This window comes from Lissotriton vulgaris, chromosome 9, assembly GCF_964263255.1.
Source record: "Lissotriton vulgaris chromosome 9, aLisVul1.2, whole genome shotgun sequence".
NCBI classification, from domain to species: Eukaryota; Metazoa; Chordata; class Amphibia; order Caudata; family Salamandridae; genus Lissotriton; species Lissotriton vulgaris.
The window spans coordinates 770,949,820-770,972,709 of NC_141697.1; positions in this window are offsets into that span (position 1 = coordinate 770,949,820).

Consider the following 22,890-nt stretch of genomic DNA (forward strand, 5'->3'; position numbering starts at 1 on the left):
GGCCTACTCATCTCAATGAAAGCACCCACAGAAATACATTTACAGATGTACTTGTTAAAGGAGAAATACAGGCCTAAGCTGTCTTTGGCAGCAGAATAAAAAGAATAACACAGATGGAGTCCGGACCCGGGGGAAGGGAAGTATATAAGAGCTTTAGTAGAATACAGGCATAATATTCAGCACAGTAGAAATGGAAGGTCACAGGCCCGCATTGCAAGAATATGTATCTGAGAAAATATGCAGTTAAGGCAGAACAGAGGCCCAGAATAGGTTGGAGGTTAGGCTCTGCCAAGCAGCATTGTTGGGCTTCAGGCATGAGGCAAGTCAATGGTAGATATTTTTTCCTGAAGAAGGTATTGGCTATTAATTTGCCTGCCCACCGATATATGTAGATGCATATCTGAGTGGAAACTATGCTAAGTCTGTGGAGACAACAACTCTGACTGCAATTTAAATATAAATCAGAGCAGATTTCCGGTTGACCATTGTATTTTCCCTCGTCTTAATCGGAATTATTTTTCCTTATTGTGTTTCCCATTTCTGTGCTTTTACCGTGGTTGTCTAAATGTATTTATATTTTCTTACTGATTACTATTTTATTTATGATCGGGTTTGATCATGTTTTTAATAATTGTCTGAATAAATTGTATACTTTTTAAAAGAATTTATTTTTACATTTCCTCTTTGTTAATTTTTCCGTTGTGAATCTTAATTAATCTTAATCATTAGCCGTTTAGATTACGGAAATGCAATGTTCGTCACCATCAGTGAGTACCTGTTGAAAAAACTTCAAACTCTTCAGAATGCTGCCGCGAGACTGGTGCTAGGATTGCCCCCCAGGTCTCACACTTTACCCAACCTGAAGAAGCTCCACTGGCTGCTAGTACGTCAAAGAAGCCAATTCAAGAGTCTAACTCACAAACTCCTCCATGGCATTGGGCCCACTTATGTAGCTAAGAAACTGGTCTGGTATAGACCTTCCAGAGCTTTAAGATCTAGTTCCAAATCCCTCTTAGTCCAGCCTCGGGTCCGGACTTTGAGAAATGGATGTCGGTCTTTTTCCTACATAGGCCCTCAACTCTGGAACAAGCTACCTCTTCATCTTCTGTCCCTCTCTAATCACCAGGCTTTTCATAGGAGCCTGAAAACCTGGCTCTTTCCGAATTAATTTTCTCCACCCCTGGCACTCCATTCAACAAAGCTGCTGTCTCTATCTTGTTGTCAAGCACCTTGAGAACTTTTGGTGATCTGCGCGCTATACAAAAGCATTTGACTTTATGACTTTAATCTAGTGCTGTCTATGTAAGTATGCCTGCTGTGTAACTTTGCCAAAAGGGGACTTCTTGTTTGACATTTGCAGAAGTTTAACCTTTTGATAATAATGTTGTGCTTTAGCAGAAGTTCATTTAATATTGAAATGTGTGACGTATTCATAGTTAAAGTGTATAAAAAAAACTATGTACCCATTGTGAGGTGAATCTCAGATTCCAGTTTCACAGAGCTGACTGACCTTCCACACAGGCACTTGCTTTTTAAAAAAACTCTGTACCATATTTCCAACAGAAGTCGTGCCGTCTTTTTCTTTCGTCAGGTAACACATTTTGAAGAAATAAGGGAATAGGGAATGGAATATAGCTAAGTTAAGAGCTTTCTTCCTAAAAAAGATCTCTCTGGTCGCATCACAATTGGCCTTGCTCACTCTTTCACATGGGTTGTGTGCTTATAATGGCTGCTTATGAGCTGCGGGCCAGTAATGGCTGCTAATTTTCAGAGTCATAGGTCAGTCAAAGTTCTAAGGTATGTTTTCTAGCCACTAGCTAGACTTTGGAGGTCATCTGAAAGCTAGCATGTTTATTAATCTCCGGGTGATATTCACAGACATATTGAGCTGCCATGCTATCTGGCACTTCTAATTTTAGCGAAATGTCAGTACATGAAGACCAAGCAGTTTATTTATATTTACACAAAACACGATGTTCGATAATTATAAAGGTTATTGAATGTAATCTAAGTATTCACTCACTTTTATTATTTATTGTGGGGAAAACCCCTTTAAACACATATTAAAAATGAAACAATATTGGCATTAAAACATTATCAAATATATATACAAAACTATTACACTGGGTATAAATGAGTTACATAACCATCAACACATTACACAGAACAGCCACATACAAATTGATTCCATATAGTTACTTTCTACAACTCATTGTTGAAAACCACCCAAAAATCGATTAAACATATAAGATTATGAGCCCCTCCCTCAACTAAATCACACAGCCAAGGCGAAGACATTTTAAAAGTTGAAATTTGGTCAACAAATGTATCGATCGCACTCAGGCACAACACATGCACATTTAATCAATAACACAGTCACACAGTATTTACATTGTATCCTATAAGTTGCATGCCACACAATCCAAAACTGAGATCTTCCTCACAATAAAAACTTCACTAGGGCATCTGATAATTTTGCCTAATCCCATGGATACCCAATACGTTCTACATAACTTGTGCATCACCCTTGGAACATTGTACAAATATTTAGTCACTGCACACACAAGTAATTCAGTATTGCCAGATTTTAAATTCTTCAGTGCTACCTCAATATTCTGCATGCCTAGATTCTTGCAAATGAGTAGTAGCCAAGAAGTCCTAACTCCGACATAAACTGGACAAAAACACATGAAGTGGGTTGCCGACTCACAAGAAGAAGTACAGGTTTGACAAAATGATGATGCTTGCATCACTGGGCACCACTTACCTTTGAACAAATGTACAGGTAAAATACTGCATCTCAATTTTTAAAATATATTTCTTGCTTCAGGGAGCTTGATCTTGTCAAAAATAATTTCAAAGCTCAGTGTGCACTTTACGTGAAAATATATTTCTGTCAAACTTCCTGCCCACGACGCCATCTAAATGTACAGCCAATACTTTGGCTTCAGTCGTTCGCTTACTTCTTTCTCTAAGTCTTGTGAGAGACTATATATATATATATATATATATATATATATATATATATATCCGAGAATCCTGTCGGGATAGCCGCCACGTCTTCAATCACGCGCTGCCAGCAAACAGGACACAGACCCGGTATCAGTGCTTCAAATATTTATTTTCCCAAAAGTCAGATATATATATATGTATATTTACTGAAGAAACAAAGGTTACAGGGACATTATATTTATTCTCATATTTAATTCGTACAAAACCGATTAAATTCAGCACTTATAGTTAGCTGAGCTAACTATACCTTACGCCCCCGCAATGCACAGCTTATGAACTCTCATATTACATCACACATGATACGCTGAGTTACATCACTCATGACATTTCAAATGATGTCACTGATTACATCATCCACAGAACCAGTCGCAAACACCCACTTACACCCCAGTGCAACATCCCATACACCCACTCTAACAAACCACTCTCATACTCCTTCACGGGCCCATAAAATTGCTCACACACCCACTCATTAATCCATAGTCCCACGTACACATCATTTCATACATCCAATAAAGCAATCAGTACCTCACATGTATAGCCACTCATCATCTACTCACTGAGAAACACAACCACTCACACATCTAGTCATTCAGACATGCAAACAGATCCACAAGTATTCATACGCCCATACAGCCACTCACACACTAAAACCAGGTACAGCCCGTGCAGATAAGAGCTGTTTGGCTGGGCTGGGGGGATTCAACAGACGACCATCTGTTGAAAACCATCCCACCCGGCCCCACAGCTCTTACCAGCACATGCCACTACTGACTAAATTGCTCATCCATATAGCTACTCACACACCTACTCACTCATCCATAGTCATTCACACACCACTCACACCCATTCACTTACTCATACATATACTAACACATGTACTCACCTATACAGTGACTGACACAAGCACATACTTTCTCATACAACCTCTCTCACACTTACTCACCCATTCAGCCACTCACATAAACACTTATCAATAAACGTATTTGCACACCCTTTTATGCATCCATACATGTGTACTCATTTACCCTCTCAATCACCCATACATATACCTATATACCTGTTCAGTCACAAATACAACCACTCAAGTGCCATCTCTTTCACCATTTACAAAAACTGTCATACCACCCACTCAGCCATACAGCCATAGAGCCACTCATTCACCCTTGCAGCCATTTACACACCCACTCACTCACTCAGCCATAGAGATAGTCACAAAGCCACTCATTACTAATATATTTAAAGACTCACCCCCTCACTCACCACTGTATACAGTCTGCCACATATCCACTCATTCTTCCATACACCACTTACACACCCACTAAGTCACCCATACAGACACTACCATAGCCACTTATCTTCCTATATATGCTTGACACCCAGTTTATTTTAGAAAATAATTACAATCAATGGATGATGTTATTCGTGCTGTCATTTGAAATGTCATAAGTGATGTCATGAGGGATGTCACTAACTATGTCATGAGTGATGTCATATGTGATGTCATAAGCAGTGCATTGCAGGGGCGTAAGTTATAGGTACCCTAGCTAACTATAACTGCTGAATTTCTCTGATTTTGTACAAGTGTAATGTCGGCCTAACTGTAATGTTGGTTTTTTATCAGTGAATTTTGAATGTTTTTTTAAAGTTTTCTTGAATTTTATTTCCTAACTTAAACATCCTTGTAACTTAGTTTTATTCTAGGATTGTGCCGCTGCTCCGCGCAAGCTATTTTTAAAACAATCTTACTATTTTAAGGAATTGTGCAATTGTATTGAATTTGATTTATTTTTAAAAATGTACCTCTTCAACTTGGTTACTCGATGTTGCAGTGCTGATTCACTTCCTGTTTGGACGCCCACCAGGGGCATCCAATCACAAAGGGCAGGAGGAGGAGTTGAGGTTGCAACTGGAGATTTAAAGCCGGCCGCAGCGCGGGAGCGGGCATTCTAGGATTTTGCCGCTGCCCTGCGCAAGCTATTTTTAAAACAAGCGTACTATTTTAAGGAATTTTGCTGTTGTATTGAATTTGATGTATTTTTTAAAATATATCTCTTCAACTTGGTTACTCGATGTTGCGGTGCCAATTCACTTGCTGTTTAGACGCCCATCAGGGCTATCCAATCACAGAGGGCAGGAGGAGTTAAGGCTGCAACCAGCCATTTAATGCTGGTCGCAGCGTGGGAGCGCAGTGGGCGCTTGCAGCGGGTGCGCCGAAGGCATGCCAAAGGCAAGCCCGTCTGGCCCGTCCAGGGCCAGGGGCCAGGCACTATGCCCAACTTTTAACCTATACCCTGTCAGAACTAAAGCTGTTACATTCTGAAAACAACCCTTCAATCCCTCCATTGGCCTTAGGCTGATCAGGCACGGGATCATGGAAACTAGGGTTTCCTTTTCAGAACTAGATCATTCCCCCCATGAAGTAGGAAACAGAGAGGGGATAAACATAGGCCCTCTGAGCTAAAAATCACATATCTAAACACTCGCCCCCTGGAAAAAATAAACTAGATGTATTTCACCTACTGGACTCAACTAAGCCAAATGTCCTTTTATGAACTGAAACTTGGCTCTCACAGGAGTCCACCCCTGACATTTTGGCTGCCCTCCCCAACTACTACATCTTCCAGGCAAATTGCCCAGCTGGAAAAATTGGTGGAGGGGTATCTTGTAATAATAAGCCAGGAATTGAAATTCACCATACTAACCATGTCAGACATAACCTCGGTGGATAACCTACTTATTAAATTGGACTCGGACATGGCACACTTCAATTGTGTACTGCTATATAGGGCCCCCCAGAACATGCCCCTTTCCCCCCAAACATTGGGTGAGCAGGTTAGCCCATTTAATAATCAATCATGTAAAAATTCTGTTGATTGGCGATTTCAACTATTGGGCCAATGATGCGTTGGGCGTTCCCCACTCTGCAGAATTGACCGATCTACGTAATGGGTTGAACTGTACTCAACATGTATCATCCTCCAAATACATCAAAGGACACACACTTGACACTTGATAAGGTTGATAAGGTCATTTGAGATGTCATCAGTGATGTCACTGACCATGTCATGAATGATGTAACATGTGACATCATCAGTAGTGGATTGCGGGCGCGCGAGTTATAGTTAGCAGAACTAACTATAAGGGAGGAATTTCTATGGTTTTGTACGAGTGAAATGTCCAGCTAACTATAACAGCCCTGAAACCTATGTATTTTTTACTGAATTTCTAAGGTTTTTTAAATGCTAATTCCTAACTATAACATGTCTGAAACCTATCGTTTTTTCAGTGAATTTTGATGGTTTTTTAAATGATAATTTTTAAATGTCATATTAGTTATATGTCTTTTTTTATATTGATTTTCTACAGTTTTTTAACTGTTTATTTTGACATTTTTTTTAATTACATTATATATGTTTAATATAAATGTAAAAAAAAATTTAAATATTGAAACTGATTTTTTTAAAAATATTTTTATTTAAATATATTCATATTATTTTGTTTATTGTTTTTTTCCAATTTTTTGGGGAGTCCTTTCATGATCGCTGCCCAGAACTTAGCCTCCATTTTAGGAATGTTGTGATGGATCTGCTTAGGGTGTGCGACGGGTGCGTATTTTCTGAGATGTGCGCGATTGCTATGCGACCGGTATGTGACTCCAGCTCCCGCGCAATCACGGCACATTACTGTCGAGACGCTTGCACGGTGTCGAGTTCCACATGACGTCATATATGTGTTGGGCGCGTTGGTTGTGCGACTCCCGTGAGTTTTTTTTATGTCTAAAATTATATATATATGTAATTAATATACATATTAGGGCAAGACATTATCTAAGGTATTCATAAAAATAATATATTTTTTCTTGTAATAAACTTATATTACTTTTAAATACACTTTCTGCTCTCTCTTTCAAAATTAAAACCAAGTTTGCTATGTCAGGGCAGGAGCCTTATAACAAACAGCAGTGTCCCGGCGGTGGGCACCCCGAGACACTGCAGAATGTCTCGGAGTGGCCCAGGGCCATCATTGGCTCCAGGAGGGGGGCCGCGTGGCCCCCCTCCCACTTAATGCAAAGCCCTGGGGGGTGGTGGTCCATGGGGCTTCGGGGTCCGTAACGGACCCCCTATTTTAAAAATGTAGTGCCATGGGGAAGTGGCGGTCCCCGGGGCAATTGGGGGGGGGCGCGAACCCCCTACACAGGTTATTTTTTTTAAAGCCCCAGGGGTGGCGGTTTCCGGGGCAGCTGGGGGGATTGGGCCTCCCCCACACTTTTTTTTTCACATGCCCCCAAGACCTGGCCCACCCGGGGGCTTCAATTAAGAGAAGCGCGGGAGTTCGCGCTTCATTTTTTTTTTCATTTTTGCGGCTGGATCTGCGCATCACGGCGTTTAAAAAAACAAATTCTTTTTTTCACCCTAGAAGTACTTCTAGGACCCACTAAGCAGACCTATATGGTCAGGGTGTTTCAATCCTGCCCCCTCTTCTTGTTTTCCGCATTCATTTTACTGCCATCTTGTGCCTCGCTTCTACCGAGGCACAAGATGGCTGCCAACAGTTCCTGGTTTAGAGTGTTCACAGCCAATTAAAATGCAGCTCGTGATCGGCAGGGTGCGCAGATGCTAATCTGTAGGGTGCGCGGATCCTAATCTGTAGGGTGCACCTGAATCGGAACGTCATCTTGGAGTTTCCTGGATTTACAGACTCCGGAAGGAGTGAGGCGTTTGACCCCCGCTAGCCGAAATTGCAGCTGAGATTGATCTAATGAACTTTGGTGTACGAGGCAACGAGGTGGCAGGCCGGGTGATTAAGGAACCGTCAGTTATCGTCTCGTATGTAAGTAAGACACAAGAACGGCATAGCAGGTGAAGAGTATAGTGCATAGGCGCACTGCTTGCCAACTATTATATCGGGGCAGATTAGACGCCTTATATTCACATCGAAGCATTGCAAATATGTTGGCTGACGGCGTTCCAGATCGATGTTTTCCAAAAGCTCTCCTCTCCCTGTTACCATTCGGGGGAGAAACAATGATGGCGCCAGCAACAGCAGCAGCACAGCGCTTAAAGATTTTTTCAAAATTCTGGAAAAGAAATCCAGAAGTGAACAATGCAAGTGGTGGGAATCAAAATCGTTACAAAGATATATTGAAGTAAACCGGATTCCTCAAGGTTTATGCATATTAACAGCCCCCACCTACGAGGACCCCAATCCTGAATTAATGAGGGAGTGGGCGGAGTGCAACCTGGAGGCATCGCGCCGCCAAGTCCAGATATTGATCAAGTATGCGGACATAGATTGAGCTAAACTGCTCACGGAGATAGCAGCTATTCAGGAGCAATTGGAAACGATGGGAGAAGACGAGGAAAGGCCTAAACTAACAAAGGTAATGAATGAACGTTTGAAGAAAGAAGAAGCCAAAATCATAGATAGAAAAACATATAAATTTCAGCGTGATCGGAGTGATTACGAGTTGGGCCAAACCTTCATGTTCTCTAAAAAATATGATGCTATGCGTAGTGGGGCGACCAAACCTCAGTCTAAACCCAAGCCGAATCGACAGAATCAAGGACAGACTGACTCATGTAATTCTACCCTCAGCTCTGACGTGGAAACAGAATCTGATACAGAACGCCGGAAACAATCCCAAGCTGGGGTCATCCTGAAACCATCGCTAGGACAAGAAATAAGGTTTTTGTGCCAGGAGAGACTTCAGACACTAAGCCCCAGAACGCGGCAAAATTACACAAGCAGCGGGCAAACTTTAGGTGGTGCAAGAGGCACAGGGCGTCCAAAAGGCGGATATCAGAGAAGGAAGATGGGCAGTGGGCAGGGATCTGCCAGCCAGCAGGAATAAACGGAGTCAAAAACCAAATGATAGTCAACTTAACCTCTCTTATTTTAACATCCAAGGAAGAGGAAATACTTAACTTGGGTCTAACATTTGCTCCTCCATGTAACTTTAACTATCCCGTAGCCAGATGTGACTTTTACAAAGCGGTTAGAAAACTCAAGCTACGAAAACTGTATGTACTTAAAGCCAAGTCCAAAGGACCAACACTCTTGCAAAGTGGTAATGAGGGGACAATGAGTATTGCTTCTCAAGGCACAGAGGCTATCACGGAGCTTTGGGACACACTGGGGGCGGGTTTTGAGGAATCCATACCAGCCACAAATGAGATTGGGAAAATAGATGAAATAGGGAACAGGATATCATCAAAAACCCTATTCAGACCCCCCTCAAATTTCACCCCGGTGTTACCAAGAGATGCCATCGACATTTTCCACGAAAATGTTGTTATGCAACTAAAAGACTTGCAAAGGAATGTGTCTACGACCAAAAGAAAGCATGATGCTTTTTCACAGTGATATACAGCCCTCACAACCCGTCTAACCAAAGAAAAAGACATTATAATCCGAGGAAGTGACAAGGGCGGAAATATAGTCCTGATGACAAGAGCAAATTATGACAAAGAGGCGTACTCACAGTTGAACGACCAAGAATGCTACGAACGCATTAACATCCAGGCCCTGGGTTCAATTAAAAAGGAATATCATCAACAATTGGCAAGATGGAAATCCCCCAAATTGATCAGCGAGTCGGAAATCAAATACCTTAAAAACGACAACTCAGTCACACCCATAATGTACTTTATTCCCAAAGTGCACAAGAACCCAACACATCCCTCAGGCAGACCTATCATCTCTGCGAGGAACAGTCTTTTGGAACATACGGCAGTATACATAGACTATTTCCTGCAAGGTTACGTGCAATAACTTGAGTCCTATGTACAGGACACTGGGGATTTTTTTTACAAAAAATCAGACATATTGAGTGGGTGGAAGGGGATTGGCTAATTGCACTGGACGTTACAGCCCTTTATACCAGCATCAAGCACAGTGATGGGCTGTCAGCGGTCAAACATTATTTATCGAGACGTGCCACCCTTTTCAGTGAGCATAATGCGATGCTTTTGTACATGTTGGAATTTTGTTCGACTAACAACTTTTTCATGTATAACAAACTATTGTACCACCAGTTACAAGGAGTGGCGATGGGGGCCAGCTTCTCCCCAAGCTTCACATGTTTGCACATGGGAGCTTGGGAGGAGCTGGTCCTCAAAACCACACACCAGCAGGTAATCCAGAATAATGTAATAGGATGGTAATGTTTCATCAACGATTTGCTTGTAGTGTGGAGGGGCAGTGAAGAAGATGCTATAAGATTTATCAATGACATCAATCAATTGATCTTAACTTGAAGTTCACTGCTTCACTCAGTCAGAGTTCAGTTACATTTTTGGATACTGAGCTATATATAAGAAATGGACAATTAGAGACCAAAATTTACCGCGGGCAACAGCATTTTAAATGCAGCCAGTGCACACCCCACACACCTCGTTTCCAGTATCCCTTATGGGGAGATGCTGCGCATGAAACGTCTGTGCAGCAATCCCATTGATCTGGAGAGGGCTCAACTTGAAAGTAAAGCTCGTTTCCTTGAAAGGGGTTACACAGAAAAGTTAATTGAGAAGGCCAGAGTTAAATCTATGATCAGAACTAGAGAGGATCTCCTTACTAATAACATCAACAGGGATCAACCTGCGGCAGAGTCAGTTGAGAGCATTAGGAGGACTGAGGAAGCCAAAAGCTTCAGAATAATCACTGGCAATAGTAAGCAACACAGGGAGATCTACAAGATTGTAAACAGGAATTGGCCTATTGTGAGGAGTGACCCAATTATTGGTGCCACTTTACCTAAGAGGGTGTCGTTAACATACAGCAGGGCGCCCTCCCTCAGAGACCAATTAGTGGATACTAATCCTGAGCCAATCGAGAGAACCACGTGGTGGCAGAACAACAAGGGATTCTTCAAGTGTAAAACCTGTAAGCGTGCAACCATGGTGTTAATGTTAAAACTTATACTGATGGGTTCAGTGGCCTACAACATCCCATAACTCAGGTTTTAACATGTAAAACCGAGTTCGCAATATATGTATTGCAATGCCCCTGCTCGCTGAAATACGAGGGAAGTACCAAGCTACCGGTACATAAACGTATTCTCTAGCATTTAAGGGCCATCACAAATGGAGATAATACGTATCCGGTTGCGAGGCACTTTTGTGACTGTCATCAGAGTGTGAATACCACAGTAAAATATTTAGTTATCGATGCAGTCAAGGCTAGCAGGCATGGCAGAGATAGAGAGGCCAATTTGAGGAGGTTGGAAACCCGATACATCCTCTTACTCGACACCAAGGCCCCAGGGGGGTTGAATGTAACTGAGGACATGTACACGTGCCTCCCATAAGTAACCCCACCTTCAATTAGGCCATCTCCACTGTTTTTCTCTGATCCCTTCATAGGTAACAGCAGTTTGAGCACCCTACATTTAGGTTTCACCCGGCTGGGAAAACCACAGTATTTGATACAGTTTGGGGATTTAGCAAAATATTGAACAACTATATGCTTTTTATACTATGAGATTTTTTGAAGTAGGTCTTTAATGTGTCTTAGCTGCTGCTGTTTACATGAGTAATGTCTATTGAAAGAAGGGCATATATCATCTTTTAGACCATGAGGGTCCTTATTCCCTATTAGTCGTATCTCTAAGATTATTGATATATATTTTTATTCACACTAAGTAATTTTTCACTTAATGGACAATCAAAGTGGGTTAATTGAAGAGGCACCTCGTGGGGTTATATGAATATGGGCTTTTTTAACAATTAAGAACTGTGATGTATATATGATATGAATTTTTTACGTGATTTTATCGATATTATGATAAAAACATAGTTGCAGTTTTAACGTTCTTTTATCTACTAGAAATGTTATTTGCACATAATAAGCAATAAGTGAAACTTTGAAAATTTGCACAGCTCCAATACTATTTGCACTTTTGACTGTCGATATGATCAGGACAAGCTATTTGCACAGTTGCGTATTTTGCACAAGATTCCAAGGAGATGTATATCCTACGGATAAAGTATTTGCACTATTGCGTGATTTGCACTTAGTCTGAGGCATTAGCACTTTAGTTTCACTGAATTGCTGTCTAGTAGGATATATCATTATTCGAATAGTACGTTTACTGCGCTGTACAAACCATATTGATTGGTGTAGATAACACAGGTATTTTACCATGATTTGTTTGTGTAATTTGTCCATATATTTGCATAATTCACAATGTGTTGTTTTTCCATTTTAGACACACAGATCACAGTGTTCGACTGCAATTGTTTTACATTGTGTTAAATATCGTAATAATGTTGATACTAACTCGTGCAATTTCTCTGCTGATGCATTTAAACTCCAGTATTTTGTCCATGTCTATTCCCAGCCTTCACACGTGACGCTGTTACAATTAATTACTGGCACTTTAAAAGAGCGTTTTTTTTATTGTGAAAGTTGTCATGTGAGCAAGGCTCCTCGGAGCCGAACCTTCATGCGGCTGAATTTGCACTAATAAACTATCACCACTTAGTTGGTCCGTGTCCGTGCTATCACTTCCTTTGCGAAGTTCTGCGCGCTGGGTGGAGACGTGGCATTCTATATATATATACATACATACATACATACATATATATATATATATATATATATATATATATATATATCTATCTATATCTATCTATATATATATATCTATATATATATATATATATATATATATATATATATATCACCAACAATCATTCCTGATGAAAAGATGAGAGGCCACAAGGGGATTAGGGAACAAGCTTGCCGTTTTATTCAGTAATCCAGAACAAGGCGAATGCATTTTGGCGTTGGCCTTCTTCAGCGCCTTCCTCTTAAACGACCTTCGTCCCAATAAGCTCCTCCTGCGTTAAGTACCTTCAGGCACTGAGTTCCCTCCCCCATGCAGTCTGCACAGCATTGGTAGTCCGTTTTGATTGTCGCGGACTCCCATTCCCAGCATGCACTGTTCTGGCAAAGTTCGGTAGCTGGTATAGGGGAGTGGAGTAAGCGTGGTTTAGTGCCCGTAGCAGGAGGGCGGGTGGTTGAAGAGCACCAAACAATCCGGTGCCGGTTCCTGTGTCCCCTCTGACTGCAGCGCCCGTTCTCCCAGGTCAGTTATGGAACAGGAGCGGCCAAATGCGAGGCGGGAAGCCCTGTCGAGGTAAAATATCTCTGTCTGTTCCATCCGATCCGGGATGCTTCGCGGACTTCTGGGGATATCGATCCCTCGATTTTGTAGATAGGCTGCAAGCAGCGTGTTGCCAGTTATTCCCCAAAGTCTCTTAATGCCGCAGGGCCAACTCTTCTGCGCGTCTGGCTGCGCAGTACATATCACCAGCAATCCTTCCTGACGAAAAGATGAGAGGCCACAAGGGGATTAGGGAACAAGCTTGCCGTTTTATTCAGTAATCCAGAACAAGGCGAATGCATTTCGGCGTTGGCCTTCTTCAGCGCCTTCCTCTTAAACGACCTTCGTCCCAATAAGCTCCTCCTGCGTTAAGTACCTTCAGGCACTGAGTTCCCTCCCCCATGCAGTCTGCACAGCATTGGTAGTCCGTTTTGATTGTCGCGGACTCCCATTCCCAGCATGCACTGTTCTGGCAAAGTTCGGTAGCTGGTATAGGGGAGTGGAGTAAGCGTGGTTTAGTGCCCGTAGCAGGAGGGCGGGGTGGTTGAAGAGCACCAAACAATCCGGTGCCGGTTCCTGTGTCCCCTCTGACTGCAGCGCCCGTTCTCCCAGGTCAGTTATGGAACAGGAGCGGCCAAATGCGAGGCGGGAAGCCCTGTCGAGGTAAAATATCTCTGTCTGTTCCATCCGATCCGGGATGCTTCGCGGACTTCTGGGGATATCGATCCCTCGATTTTGTAGATAGGCTGCAAGCAGCGTGTTGCCAGTTATTCCCCAAAGTCTCTTAATGCCGCAGGGCCAACTCTTCTGCGCGTCTGGCTGCGCAGTACATATCACCAGCAATCCTTCCTGACGAAAAGATGAGAGGCCACAAGGGGATTAGGGAACAAGCTTGCCGTTTTATTCAGTAATCCAGAACAAGGCGAATGCATTTCGGCGTTGGCCTTCTCCAGCGCCTTCCTCTTAAACGACCTTCGTCCCAATAAGCTCCTCCTGCGTTAAGTACCTTCAGGCACTGAGTTCCCCCCCCCATGCAGTCTGCACAGCATTGGTAGTCCGTTTTGATTGTCGCGGACTCCCATTCCCAGCATGCACTGTTCTGGCAAAGTTCGGTAGCTGGTATAGGGGAGTGGAGTAAGCGTGGTTTAGTGCCCGTAGCAGGAGGGCGGGGTGGTTGAAGAGCACCAAACAATCCGGTGCCGGTTCCTGTGTCCCCTCTGACTGCAGCGCCCGTTCTCCCAGGTCAGTTATGGAACAGGAGCGGCCAAATGCGAGGCGGGAAGCCCTGTTGAGGTAAAATATCTCTGTCTGTTCCATCCGATCCGGGATGCTTGGCGGACTTCTGGGGATATCGATCCCTCGATTTTGTAGATAGGCTGCAAGCAGCGTGTTGCCAGTTATTCCCCAAAGTCTCTTAATGCCGCCGGGCCAACTCTTCTGCGCGTCTGGCTGCGCAGTACATATCACCAACAATCCTTCCTGATGAAAAGATGAGATATATATATATATATACAAGAAGGCCGTCCCGACGTTGTCCCGGAGCAATTAGGCTTCAGGGCCCCCTCCCGCCCCGCTTTTGTAACCTGCAGACGTCACTTTTTCCTCCTGTAATTTACTTTCGTGTCCCGTCTCCACGCCCGGCCCGTCCTGTCCCCCGCCCGGCCCGGCCTGTCCCGTCCCCCGCCTGCCCCTACATGAGTGCCCTTACCTCCGCCAACGCTGCTCCCGCCTGTCCGCTCGCACCACCGCTCCTCCCCTGCGCCATGTCTGCCGCTCCTCCTCCGCCGCCGTTCCTCTGCTCCTGACGTCACCGATCCTCCCCCGCGCCATGTCCGCCGCTACTCGGACGCCGCTCCTCCCCGTGCTCCTAACGTGACCATGCACGTCGCGGCCGGCGCTACTTTTGAGGGACTACTTTTTTTATCTAAAATTTTAAATAACGTTTATTTTTTTAATTTATGTAGCCTATAACCATCTACACACCCTGCTGATTTCAACGGAGTATCGGGTGTGTAGATTGGCGCAGTGGTTTCCGAGTTTACCCGCCTCTAAGCCTGAAAGTTTCTGCTTTATTATAGTAGTATAGATATATATATATCTGAGAACAATGAGGTCAAGGTGACTGAGCGCTCAACAGCGGGTGCTGGCTGCGGGCTGATCATTATATTCTACACATTTTTTAATTCATCTCATACGTGTTAGTACACTGTTTTTGTCTGTCAGTCCACATTAGTCCAGTGTTGGATTAGTATTCATTTACTGTCCACATGCCTCATGCACATTTGATCAGAGTGTTCGGAGATATGATTTTTTCTTTGTTTTTTTCGAGCTTTTAGAGATCTTCTTCTGGTTTGTATCATTTCTGTTTCTACAGGTGAGTGTACATTTCTTCATTGTTGTTTAAGCTCCTCGGAGCCTTGGTTCGCAGTCGGATTATGTATTTGGACTCCATTTGCCGTAATTTCTTATTTCGGCGCCGAGTCTTTCATTTTCTGCGATGCAGACAAAACCAAAAAATTCCATTCTTCTCCAATCATTATTTTGGCAGTTGGCAAGATGTTTCGATGTTGCATAGTTTGTTTCCTTGTTCTTGACCGCTCTTATGTGCTCCAATATCCGTTTTTTGAGCATCCATGTTGTGCTTCCAACATATCTTTTCCCACATTCACATTGTATCACATACACTACAAACTGTGTGTTGCATGTGATTCTTCGATTTATTGTTGTGATTTTTCCTTCCGGATCTGTTATTTGGTCCTTATTTGTGGCAATCTTACAGGCTTTACAATTTGAACACTTCCTAAAGCCCTTTTGTTGTTGTCTCAGCCATGTTTCTTTCTTTGGAGTTTGGAAGAGACTTTTGACTATGTTATCCTTTAATGTTCTTGCCTTTCTGTATGTTACTAGCGGTCCCTTCCCAATAGTTTTGCCAATGTCAATGTCTTGCAGCAGAAGATGCCAGTACTTTTGAACAGTTTTCTTCACTCTTTCATTTTCCTTGCTGAATGTTAGAATTAGCTTTGGCCCAGTCTCTTGTATTTCCTGTGTTATGTTCGTCATCACCTCATTTGATCCTTCTTCTACTTTGGATTTCTCTTTTTCAGATCTTGCCATAAGAATCTCATTGTGTGTTTTCTTTTCCACTCTTCTTTTGCTTTTGTTCAAGACTCTCTGTATGTATCCTCTGTTCTTTAGTCTTTTTTTGCACTGGCCTCTACTTGTTCATTTGCATCATGATATTTTGAGCAGTTTCTTTTGATGCGCAAGAATTCCCCATATGGGATGCTGTTCAGTAGTGTTTGTGGCTGAAAGCTTGTGGCATGTAGTATGCTGTTTGTTGCTGTCTTCTTATGATAAAGTGTCGTTTGTATTGTCCTCTGGTCTTTATAGACTGTAGTGTCCAAGAAATGTATCCTGGTTTTGCTTGTTGTGCTGGAAAAATGATAGCCCAATACTGTTGTTATTCAGACCTTCAAAGTATTTCATGAACTCTTCCTTCTTGCCGTCCCAGATAATAAATAAATTGTCAATATATCGTACCCACAGCATGTTGTTTTCCAAAGCTGACTGGTTTTCTGGGCCCCAGGCTATCTCCTTCTACCACCAACCCATCGTTAGATTAGCAAAATTTGGGGAGAAGGAGATGCCCATGGCAGTACCACACAGCTGATGGCACAGCTGGTGGTCGAAGAGGAAGACATTGTTGCTTAGATATATCTTTATTATTGACAGCAACATAGCTGAATGCTGTAGTTCTGTTACCTTCCTTTGCTTCAAGAAATATGCACATGCTTCTAATCCCATGTTAAGTTCTTTTGAGGTATACAAGGACACCACATCGATCATTGCCAAAAGAAAGTTTGGATTCCATGTGATATTTGCTAATGTTCTCAGGAATTCTCCCGTGTCTTGTATATAGGAGCTCAAGTTCTTGACCATTGGTGCTAGAATCAGATCTACATAGGTTGACATATTTTCATATATAGAATCACATGACGAAACTATAAGTCGTCCTGGGGGGTTAATCAGCGTTTTATGAATTTTGTGAAGAAAGTAAATTGTTGGAATCGTTGGAAATTCTTTAAACAAATATTGTGCTTCTTCCTCACTGATTAGATTTTGTTTTTGCCAATCATTTAGAGTCATTTTCAAGTCTGTAATCATTTTATTGATGGGATTTGAACTTAATTTCCTATATTTTGTGTTGTCATCCAGTTGTTTATGTGCTTCCTGTACATAGTCTTTTGTATTCTGAATGACTATGTTCCCGCCCTTATCAGCCGCTTTATCGTTATAAGGGCATTGTTTTTCAGACTGTTATTGCGTAATTTTCTTACATTGTTAGGTTCTCTTTTTTCTTCCAGTTACATGTTTTTTCTATCCCTTCTAGATCTTTCATAACTGCTTCAGAAAAAAGATCAATGTTGTTACCCGGTGTGAGTTGAGGGCAGTATTTAGATTTGTTTTTTAGGCCTCTTTTTACATATTGTGAAGTTTCCATTTGTAGTTCTTCCAGAACTTGGCCAGCTGTGTAGTCTTCCTCTTCTAGGTTATGTGCCAGGTCAAAGACATTTTTTACATCCTCTATTTGTTCAATCGTTAATTCAGGACTTTGTGTTGTTTGTGCATGGTCTGATTCTTCCTTTTCAGCCTTTCTGATCTTGCCTGCATGCACTTTCTTTAACATGTCGAATTTATTTCTCGTGAAGTTAAAATGTCTTTCAGGACAAAATGTCATTCCCTTGTTTAGCACAGATTCTTCTTCTTTAGGTAGTATGTAGTCTGAGAGATTCACAATTAGATTCTTATCATTCTCTTACCCTTTGGCCTCATTTACTTTCTGAATGTCCTTTTGCTCAGGGGATATTGTCTTATTTCTTTTACTTCTAGTTTTTCTTGTGCTTGGATAGAATTTGTATCTTCTCTTCCACGTCCTCTGCCTCTCCCTTGTCCCCTGCTTCTGGAGAGGCTTTGATCTAAATTTACCAGACTCATCTCCTCTAAAAAATTGGTCTTTTTTGCGACCTCTGAGTTCGCCTCTATTTTATTTTCACTAATGTCAGATTCGCTGGTTGAGTCCCCCGTTTTCCTTATTGGATTGCTCTTATAGTTTTTCTTTAGAGTCTCAAAGCCCTTAGCAAATGTCAGAATGTTGCCTTGTTTGTAATCATTTTTATCTCTGATGAATTTTCTATGTTTACTTTCTTGCACTTCGTCCTTGTGTTTTTCTAATTGTATTTCCATTTCTTTTCTCAATTTTATTGCTTCATCTTTATTCATTAATGCGATTTTACTCTCGAGATCTTTGACTGCGGCATGTGCTTCTTGTAAACCCATTTCTGCATATGATATCAGTATTCTTAGCATATTCCTTGAGCATTCATTGTTATGTTGGCCCCATTCCTCCAGCATGTCCGATCTGGTGTCTGGGTGTGTCGGTAATGTGAATATACGTAATCCCCTGGGAATTCTGTCAATTTCAAGATATTTATTTAGTGCCATAATTTCCCAGCTCTTGCTGGTTTCCTTTCTATATTGTTTTTCGAGTAGAATGAAGAGATATTTTAGCGAGGGATTCTCTTCTCGCTGCTTTTCCGTGATGTCTGCAGCTTCTGTGCATTCACCTGTTTCAGATTGAAACATTGTAGAGAGTTTCTGCGCTCACTTCGCCTTACGTCCTTCCATTCCTTTCGTATTCGACTCACTTTGTTTTAAATGTTAGTGCGCTTTTCTTTGACGTGTACAAGTGGCTCTCTCTTTGTTTTTGAAACTCTGAAAGTGTGTGTGAGGGACTGTTACTTCAGGGAAGACGCCGAGCACCATGCCCCTGCTATGGCGTTTGCGCTGGCTGACTCTTACTTCCCAGCTCAAGTCACTTTGTGCAAGAAACAAACAACATAACGCTTAGTGATTGCACTCACCGCTTCTGGGAGACTCCTGTCCGGGAGGGGCTGTTCCGCTCCGACCTTCGAAGGCTCTACCTGGTGAGTTTCCGCTTTTCCTCCGCGTTTGTTTCACGTTTTCTCGCTCGTGCGTCTCTGGCAGTTTTACAATCCGAGAACAATGAGGTCAAGGTGCCAGAGCGCTCAACAGCGGGTGCATAAAAAATATATATATATATTTATATATATTTTATGCACCACCCGCCTGAGTTTCCATCTAATCCTGTAAGCTTTTATTAGCATTAATTACATTTCTTTGCTGTAAATTCTACACCCTGATCGCCCTCCCAAGTATCTGTCATAGTAGCACAAGCACATTACATTTTTTATAACACTGACACTTTATGCCACTGATATCACAACACCACAATATATTGTATAGGGAATCAGGGGCCCTTATTGGGTTGTAATTAAGCCAGGGGTCCTCATTGAATATTCTTATGCTGCTAATATCTGTGAGTTCAGTGTCTTTAAATTACGGATGTATGACGTTACAACGCATACTATTACAATGCATACTATTACAACGCATGCTTTTACAACGCATTTTGTACAACGTAAGTACCTTTACAATGCATTACTTTACAACGCATACCATTACAACGCGAAATAGTAAAAGTAATGGAAAAGTACCATTACAACGAAAACACATATAAGGCATACCGTTATAACGCAGAAAAAATAAACGAAAATTATATAAATTTATTTTTTTGTAAAATAAAACCTGGCACGGGATGCAGGAAAAATAGGGGTTTTGGGTGGGGAAGTGTATTAAAATGTGGTAAGAAACAGTACGTAAATATTAAGAAATGCAAAAAAAATTCTTAAAATTAATATGCGAGTATTAAAATTAATACTCGAGTATTAAAAAATTACTAAAATATTCTAAAACGTAATTTTAAAATTAAATAAACACGATTTTGAAATATCATTTCTAAAAAAATATCGAGAAATAACATTAGCTATACCAAAGAACCAACAAATAACAAACACATATCATCCATTTTACTAAGTGAACATTAAAAAATAGTCCTACCACTCTTTTCATGACTGTAATAGCAAAACACTGAAAACAAAATGGATGCCAAAACGGAATTAGGAACTTAAAACAACACTTTCAAAAACGATATATAAAATTATATGTTTACACAGCAAATAAAATGATTTGAAAAGCTTTTTAAAACGCAGCCTTTCCCAAAAATTAAGAACACACTGACACAAACCTATAAATACGAGCAAGACACTATTTTGAAAACAGTTGATTATCAACTACCAGAGAGAGCAGACGCCAAACACTGACAATCTGACCATAGTACTCACATCGACGACCCGGAGTCATTAAGAAAACGATATATTGATACATACAAGTAAGTTTTTTTTTATTTCAAAATATTTTTATTGAAAATAAATTTGACATATACCAAAAACAAAACATTTTGTCACAATTCTTGACTGTTGCGTCAAAGGTATACTGTCTGGCTTGTGGTGGAGCACGAGAGAGAAGAAAAGAGAGAGAGAGAAGAGGAAGAAGGAGGGGGGGTTAACGCTCCAGGTGGGCATCCAGGGCCGCCCACATATCTCCTCTGGCCGTGTGGTTCGCGGCGTGGTGATTGGCGGTGATGTTGTCTGCCCCTCGTAGAAATGTTACCCAGTTGAACCAACGTTTGAAAGTGGCTTTGCTCGTGTTCTTCCAGTTCCCTAGAATTGTTTTGGCGGCTGCCGTTGGCAAAACGTCAACTAGTTGCGGATCTCCTTGGAGTCGAGCTCTGTGGCCAGGAAGTCCATGGTTATGCCTGCTAGGCCTCGTTGTATGTGGCAGCCTGTAAGCGTGTCTATGAGGTCGTAAACTTTGTGCTAGAAAACCTTGACCTTGGGGCAGTAGTATAGGACGTGAGCCAGGTCCCCCCTTGCTTTGTGGCAATTCCAGCAGGTGCCGCTCTCACTAGCTCCTACTGTTTCTAGCTTGGCCGGGGTCCAGTGTAGTCTGTGTAATAGCCAGTATTTTGTTTGGGCTAGTTGTGGGGTTACCTTGTTTTTGGATGCTGAGGTCCATAATCTGGCCCTTTCGTCTTCGTTTAGTGGTCTCTGTAACTCCCCTTCCCAGAATGTTAGTATTTTGTTGTTTAGTGTTGTGGTGCGTGGTGTGAAGAGTTTGTAAATGTGAGCGGTTTGGTGGCCTATCTTGTTTAGATTTTGTGAGTACTGTATTCACCATTGCACACCATTGAGGAGTATGCGCAGGTCTCAGGATATCAACTAAACCGCGACAAATCTGAATGCAAGCCAATGAACTGCCACACAACAAGGACAGTCCTAGGTACGTCCGGACTTGCGTGGCAAACGAAACCCCTGAAATACCTGGGCCTCCTCTTTGGAAGAGACCTTAGGTCGACCCTAGACCACAACGAGGAGGCAATGCTGAGGAAGATCAGGAGCAAGCTAGAAGCCTGGAGTCCCAAATTCATCAGCTGGTGGGGCCAAGTCGAGGAGATCAAGATGATGATAACACCAATGCAAAACTATCTGCTGAGCATGCTGCCACTAACCCTGACTTCAGACTTTCACAAAAATATAGACAAAGCAATCAACTCATTCCTCTGGGGGGGGCAAAAAGGCCAGAATCAGCCTATCAAAGCTTAGACTAAAGAAAGACCAAGGTGGGCTGAACCTTACGAATTACAAGGCCTTCCAAATGGCCTGCCTAGCTAAACAGGGCATACACTGGATCTCCCCCACACCAGAGTACGTGCCGGTCTGGCTCGACCTGGAAAGAGGGATCCTGGGTGGAGCAGACCCAATCATGGTGCTAACGGCCAACAGACACCCAGAAGCAAAGAATGCAATCATCAGGAACACAAAGATGGCACTACTTAGAGTAGACAGAGAACTGGAGGTCAGCATCAAAGGCTCCAAATGGGAATCAATATGGTACAACTCCAAGGTAACATAGCAGAAGCATCACGACGCCGGCCCAACTAGAGCTGGGCAGCAACCCACTCACATTTGAAGCACTGCAGCGCACGCACAAACTACCAAACAAGGAGTTCTATGAATTCCTCAGGATCAAGGCGGCCATCACCAAAGCCAACCTCTCGAAACACAAACCAGCCTTCATACAGTACTCACAAAATCTAAACAAGATAGGCCATACAAGTAAGTATAACAAGATTTAATCCATAATTACAAAGGATTATTATTAAATTATCATTAATTAAATTACAGATTTTCACTAATTTGCTGAAACAAAAAAGCATTTTTACGAAAATACAGCGTATTTACACAGATATGTAAGTACTAATAAATTTTAATAAAAAGTATACAAATGAAGGAAAGTAGCAGAATAAGTCGATTCCTTTACAAGTGGTATCATTTAAAAAACACATTAAAAGCCAGAATGCATATGAAATTAAATAAATAAAAACAAGTTCGCTAAATGTGAAGAGACACAATGTTAAACATGTTTCGGGGTATTAGAAATGTTTTTAAAATATTGATAATAAATAATCAATTTAATTATATTTAAAAATAAGCAAATATCCAATTTCAATTTTCAACAGCCAAAAACTAAAATTTGTGAAAGCCATAAAAGACACGAAAACAGAGTTGTCACAAAGGAGTCAAAATCACGATCAACAATATCTAAAAGGTACAAATTTACAAACATTTAAAAATATTTATACATTTGTGAAACGTAAATAACCTTTACTGATGCCAAAAAAACGTATTACCATTTCCACACAGATAAATAACCAAAGAAAATAATAAGAAGTTCCTTATTCGAAAATACCAAGGACGATATTTGGAAAGGTAAAATATACTAATGAAGTG